This window comes from Equus caballus, chromosome 23 (genome assembly GCF_041296265.1).
Source record: "Equus caballus isolate H_3958 breed thoroughbred chromosome 23, TB-T2T, whole genome shotgun sequence".
NCBI classification, from domain to species: Eukaryota; Metazoa; Chordata; class Mammalia; order Perissodactyla; family Equidae; genus Equus; species Equus caballus.
The window spans coordinates 44368182-44375141 of NC_091706.1; the positions used below are offsets into that span (position 1 = coordinate 44368182).

The 6960-nt window shown below is 38.3% G+C and overlaps 1 protein-coding gene across 44 annotated transcripts in view; it reads right to left on the minus strand.

Annotated features, from left to right (window-relative positions):
- PTPRD (protein tyrosine phosphatase receptor type D) overlaps window positions 1-6432 on the minus strand; it is a 2083106-nt gene extending 2076674 nt beyond the window's left edge. For 43 of the 44 annotated variants that reach the window (XM_070248854.1, XM_070248852.1, XM_070248848.1 and 40 more), the window contains exon 1: window positions 5806-6432. The gene's annotated coding sequence lies outside the window, so the exon portion shown is untranslated. The remainder of the gene's footprint in view (window positions 1-5805) is intronic. The other variant, XM_070248816.1, reaches the window with a different exon arrangement.
- Window positions 6433-6960: the final 528 nt, after the last annotated feature.

Here is a 6960-nt window from a genome sequence, read left to right on the forward strand (position 1 = left end):
GGGCAAGTGGCCTACACCAGTTCATTTAAAAACACTAATGCTCTCTAATGCTCTTGCTAACTTTTTTCTGGTTCTGTATTCAAATTAACCTTTCTTCGAACTGAAAGGAAGCTGTGTTCTAAGCCACCCAGCACCATCTAACCAAAGGAATAGGAGTATATCTTGTGATATAAATCGCATAATGTATGTGTCTAGCAGGTAAGTAGCAAAAAGGAGTTATGTCGCACACAGTGCTTGCCTGGCTTTGTTCTCTGTTCACGTAGCTGCTGAAGGAGGGGGAGTACCCTTTTTAATACAAACTACATTTGAGAAATGTAACCGAATAATTTTTTTTAAGTATAATGCACAGCAGTCTCAACACAATGACTGCACTGAGACTTGTTAGCTGATTACTTAAATATTTGCATGCTTAAAAAGGAATTTTTATAAAAGTTCACTAATTCTGTGTTTAAGTGTAACACTTTTATTGTTCCCTTGCAAAGTAAATCAGATAGCATCATATATGCAACGATTCTTACATCTCAGTTAAAATTACATACATTTAATTTTAGATTAAAGATGGCTGCTTTTAAGTAACCAACCATGCCATAATCAAATCTATATTTGTCCCTTTCCTTTTTTAGTACCTATTGTAAGTACATATATTAAACCAGGCAAATAAACTAATAATAACAAATGTGAAAGAATAACAATCGTATTCTCCACAATTCTATACATCTCAACCTTAAGAATATACAATTATTATAAAGTGGTATGTAGAAAATACGTGAATTTATAAAAGAGGCAAGGTCCTGGTAATATGGTGTATTGTTGAACTTTCATTTAATTTCAGGACTAATCAGAGAGCAATTTGATACATTAGACCCTAACATGTGTTATTTATTTTTTGACTATTCAATTATTGTTCACACACTTTTAAAACTTTTAAGCACACAATTTTCACTAAGTTTCATTTGGGGACAAATGTGTTTAAACACATATACGCATGCAAGTGTACAAAATGAAAAGCAAATAAACTCTATAATTAATTGGCTATATCTTGCATTCAGAAGTAAATAAATTTTAAATATAGCATGATCTCCCAGATGCCAATAATTTTAAAATATAAAACATTTTAAAGAGATATAGGTCCACTTGCTACCACCCAAATATTTACATCAGAAAAGGAAAGGATTGGGCACACTTATTTTCTTAGAGGGGAAAAAGTTTCCAATTTCATCAGTTATATCACATGAATTCTATCTAGAAAGAATGTCTTGGATTTCTACAAGACAAGCAAGTACTTAAAATTAACATTATATGTATTCTTTCTCTGTCTTCATTTTCCATGATTACAAGTTTGTCATTATAAAGCCCATTTAGATGAAATGCATTGTATCCTACATCATAAATGTAATTATTTTATTGATAATTCCCTAACAAGTGTATAAATTATTGTCAAATGCCAATGTGGCTCCTTTGATACCACTGCTCTTTGATGTAAAACCTCTTTGCGAATTTGGGAAACTCATCTCACCATTATATTTTTTAATCTTTGAAGTCTTTAGTTTCCTTTTTAAAATGCAGGGACTGAAATAAATTGTTCTATGTTTCCTTCTAGCTGTGACAGTTTATAACATGTCTCTCAGGAAAAAAAAAATAGGAGTTTACTTAAATTATGCAATTGATCTAAACGTGATATTGTAAAATAGCATATATAAGGAAATTAGAGGAGGAAAAAGGAAGTCAAAAGACACTAAGCAATTCCTTTTATTTTTACCTTCTCATACCCTTCTGGTACTGAATCAGTCAAAAATCCAAAAATATTTATCTATATAATATTCTTTCAGTAGCAAGAGGAAAGGGTGCTTTAGAGGAAATTTAATCTACCCCCTTCCTTCCGTAATCTCCATCCTCCTCCTGCAAAGCCCCACCCAATAAACATTCAGTCCACACAGCAGCAGTGTCCAGGCACTCCCAACATGGCTTTGGGACAATTTCCTTAGCGCTCCTTCAAACAAGATGGCTGCCCCAACTCCTATATGGATTCTCAAACTGCCACAGTGTAATCTGACAATTTGCTAAACACTATGAGTAATTACATTAACTTGTTTCATAAGATTTTGGAATAGAAATAGTCTCAAATTTTAGGCCAATTTTTCTACTTGACAAAGGAGAAAACCCAGGAACAGAGTGTCAGGTTACCTCCCTGGGGTCACATAGCCAATGCTAAGGATGAAAGGAAAAACCCAAAACCTTTGATGCTATAATCATATTAAGTGTTCACCTAGTGGGTAATGTTCATATTTGTTTCCTCATTCATTTTCCTTCATTCAACACATGTTTAAAGAGTTTAAAAAAGCCATAACCATTATTGCAAGTACAGTTAACTTCTACACTGTTTGATCGTACCAGTGGAAATTCATTTTTTCTTTATGGATGCCAAATTGCTTTTGAACAGCTTGATTAAAACCCAGTGAACTGAGAGTAGTCATAAAGAATTTGCACTTAAATATATAAGGAGATAAACAAGCTCAAATAGCACTCAACTGGATACAAACTCCTATGCACCAAATTTTCACTATAACTTTTAAATAAGCATCATCAAATATATATTATCACATAATTTGCATTGTCAAAATTTATTAAATTTAGTCTAAGTGTAACTCCAAAAAGATATTACTGAAATTAAGGTATTCTCTCCAAACAACAGAGGAATCTTGAAATAAACTCATTTGTTGAATTAAATGTGAGAGATAGACAAAGACATATTAATAGATATATTCAATTAGGCAATTTTGAAAATCAGTTTTCAGAAATTTCTGAAGTAGAAGACATTAGGCAGGTAAATTTAAAATGTGTAGAATGCATTTCAGGTCACCTGTTCTCAAATTCCCATATAAAATCTGTCCATTTCCCATCATCTCCCATAATCCAGTCTTAGAAATGCAGAGATATTCAAAGTTACATCAATGATACTTCTCTAACTGCAAAACAATCTACACCAATGGTAACTACAACAAATATCATGTCCACTTTTAGCCATCCTAAAATTTTAGCATAATATCCAGCTAGTTATTTTATAAAACCACCATTATTAGAAAAATGTCCTTTGCATCTGCATGTTGCATCTGCACCCTTCTAGTAATACACAGGAGAGACAGAATGTCATTCCATGGAGGGAAAAACGAAATAATTTTTAACAATAGTTCAGCCTTCCGACATCACTTCTAATTAACAATATTTTACTTTCTTAATTAAATGTTTCAAGTATATAATAATCATATCCAAAGGGTTCCATAAGATATAAGATGATGTGGTTTACAAAATCATCTTTAACTTACTATATTTACAGGACTAGATCTGTAAACTCTATGTGAATATTAAAGAAAAAGAAAAGTACGTTTGCTTTCACCAACTGCAACTGTAAGCAAATGCAGGTATACAGCACTTTATTAGTAAGAACTCCTTTAGTAAGCACACGGTAGAGGAATTAATCATTCATCCCCTGCAGACTGCTTATGTATTTCATAGGGCCATTATCTGATCTGACTAACAAGAACAATTGCATAATAAAACACATTACTGCTGACACTAGCAACTTTCTTCTTTCAACTTTAAAGTTGCAACTACCTCTGTATTGCACAGAAAGCTGGTGACAAAAAAAAAAAAAGACAATTTAATCACCCATCCAGCTTTGACTTTTTTTCTCTATTATTACATAGAGACAGTGATCAAATATATAATGTCAAGTTTTACTAGAAATGGTTTTAATTCAGGCTATCTTCCTTAGCACTATGACATAATGATAACAGAGGCAGAATGTGTGTCAGATTAGTTTTCACATTAATTGTAAATCTTTGCTTTCAGAAATTCGAACAGGAGCAACAATTCGCTCATGTCTTTTCTACTGTGGAAAATGTGTCCTATAGTAATATATGTAATAACATGTTTGAACCACTCTTAAATTTGGCTACTTCAGTGCAATCTTACCTTTTATTTTTCAATAATTATTTTTTCAAACATCAGATATCCTTTCAGATATTTCAGGTCACAAATGAGTAGAGGTCATATGCTATAATTCAAATCTGATCAACCAAGGTCTTCATTTTAAACTATTTAAATTCATTTTAAACCAATAACAGAAATGGTAGCAGTAAGAAAATCCACTCGGATAGGAAATAAAGTAATATACAAGAAACAATGACATATCTTTCCCAAATGATTTCCATCTATGATAACTTCATGTCAACAAATTCAGCAACTCTCCTGTTATTTCATTAGCCTAAAAACATATCTCAAGATATTCAGAGCTTTTGACATTGAATAACTATAACAACTCTAAAAGATCTTTCCCTTTTTTTAAATCACTGTACATTAGTTAACTCTTAAAATCTTAAAAAAATCAGTGTTGAATGAATATAGCTGCTTTTATATACTTATTTGAGTAAATATAAAGGTAAAAACTTTTCACTTTACCATTATTAACAATTAAATATGAGAGAGCCCATAGGTATTATTTGATGATAAGGTCTTTTGTTGAAAAGAAATTATCTGTGAGATAAGTGGTTTTAATTTTCAATCTGGTTTATAACTCTTAAAGGGATTTGTTTCAAAAAGTGTGTTTTATACTGAGACAGAAAATTGAAAGCTAAAGATAAAATAGACAAACTTTTTCTAATCACTATTTCCACACTAGTCAGTATGAGTGCTATTGTGTCAAAGAACTTGAATTTATTAAAAACTAGCTGTTTTTATCTAAACTGCAATTCTTACTGTACCTACTGTATATGTTAACAATGCAAGAAGAATTAGATTCAGAGTCCATTTGGCAGTGACAAAGAAAAAAATGCTGAAAATGTTATTGATTCACTTCCTCTTGTACAAAACAAACTGACTCAACTATATTTTTCCTGACATAACACAAAGGTTTTATTTAGATATTACAAAATATTGGCAAATGTTAGACTGTATATCTTCTTTTCTTGAAGATACTATTAACCCTCTCACAGAGAGAAGAGTGTCCTACTTGCTTGTACAGAAATGCTGCAGCTGCTGACACGGTGATGTTGGCCCCGAGAGGCATACTGCCTGCAAAAGTTTTTGATGCAGAGCTATTCGGCCCTAGGAGACACCTTAAACCTGTCACTGGCTGCTGAGCCCCTGTCACACTTTATAACCTGCTGTGTCAAAGTCACATCCTCAGCTCCTGGCCCCTCCAAAGCATTTTTCACATTCCCTCTCCAAAGCAATTTCATCCCAATTCTCCAATTAGGCTAGTTCCAGGATTTTCTTCCACTTCTCATCTACCTACAAGCGTTAAGAAACCTCAACAGGATTTTCTTCTGGTCTTTCAAGCCATCTTTATTAACTTTCCCTTGACCCATTTTTTTTTTGTTGTTGTTGTTTTTTTTTTACCAAGCTCTCTTCAGAACTAAAGAGAAAACAGGCAACCAAGTGAAGTCAGAGAAAGGTGGGAGTTGGTGTGGATTAAGGGGAGAGGTAGAAGTAAACCAGTAGGGTTGGAATTCTCAAGCTTTTTCTAGGTAACCGAACCAACCAACGTTTCACAAACCAAGCTTCCAATAGCCCTTGAACAATAAGCGTTTAAAACTCAGATCCCCAGACTGGAGTCTTCTCAACGCTCTTCCTCAAAAAAAGAAAGAAAGATGCTTAGCAAACCACTTCTCAATTAGGAACTACTGAAGTTATATAAGTCAACTTCTTCCCCGGTCAAACGAACAACCCGTCCGTGCCTTTGGGGGCAAAGCATTCACCAGATCGCTTACTTTAGAGTCAAGAAATCCAGAAGCACAGTTTACTTACTAAAGCAGCCGCTCCGGTCCTCCTTGGAAACCCTGAGGAGTCTTCTCTTTTCTTTCCTACCAGTCAGAGAAAGAATTGTCTTTCTATTCCACACAGGCCCAGAATAAACTGCAAGAAAGGACAGCACATGCACAGCAGCCCGTCGGGCTTGGGCTTGGGGAGGATGCTTTGGGTTCTGTTTGTTTCAAAAGTGGGATCTTCTCGGCCGGAGGGAGGGGCAGAGGCAGGAGAAAATCAGGGCGCTCCGAAAGCTTGCTTGGGTCCTGCAAATTATTCTGAAGGCAAAGTACCTGCACTCTCCCCGCCGAGGCTGCCTGTCAGCGCGGCGCGAGGGGAGGAGGCTGAGCAGGAGGAGGAGGAGCAGCAGCGGGAGGGCTCGGGCTGGGAGGGGAGCGAGGAGGGAGAGGCCGGCGAGACGGCGAGGAGGCGAGCGGCTGTCAGTGCTAGGCGCGGCCACAAGCGCTCGGGCCGCCGGCTGCGGGCGCGGCGGGGCGGGGAGCAGAGGCGGCGAGCATCCCCGGCCGCTCCCGCACGGCCTCCCGCCCGCACACACAGGCACACACCCCACGTCTCCAGCAGCCGCCGTCCGCCGCGCGCACTCACCTGCATTTCCTTAACGAGCCACTTGATGGCTGCCAGCGGCGCGGGCCGGGCTCCGGCGGGCGGGCCGGAGCCGGGGTGGGGAGGACGCGACGCGGGATGCTCTGAGCGCCCGCCCGGGAGGCGGCGGCGGTGGCGGTGCGGGCGCGCCAGCTGGGGCGGGAGGAGGGGACATGGGGCCGCGACCCCGAGCTGCCCCGGAGGCCTTGGCATGCTCCCCGGGCACCGGGGTAGAGCGGTCCGCGGGGGGAGAGGAGGACATGTCAGGCACAGGCTATTCCCAACCGCTAAAGCCCCAGAGGACTTGTCCACGTGTGGATCCGGTTGCGCTTCTTCAGGTGTTGGCGTGCTTTCGGTTATTTTAAGGGGTTATTTGGAAGGAAGCTGGCGGTAAGGGTTAGGGGTGACAGGTTTAAAAATGCAAGGGACAGAGATTTAATTTGCATTACAGTCCATGCTTTGGAAGCGCACACTTTAGTGAGGAGGAGGGAAGGGCAGCAGAGGCTGCGTGGAGCGGGGACTGTTGTGCATCTCAGATATTGGATGTAGTTTTCA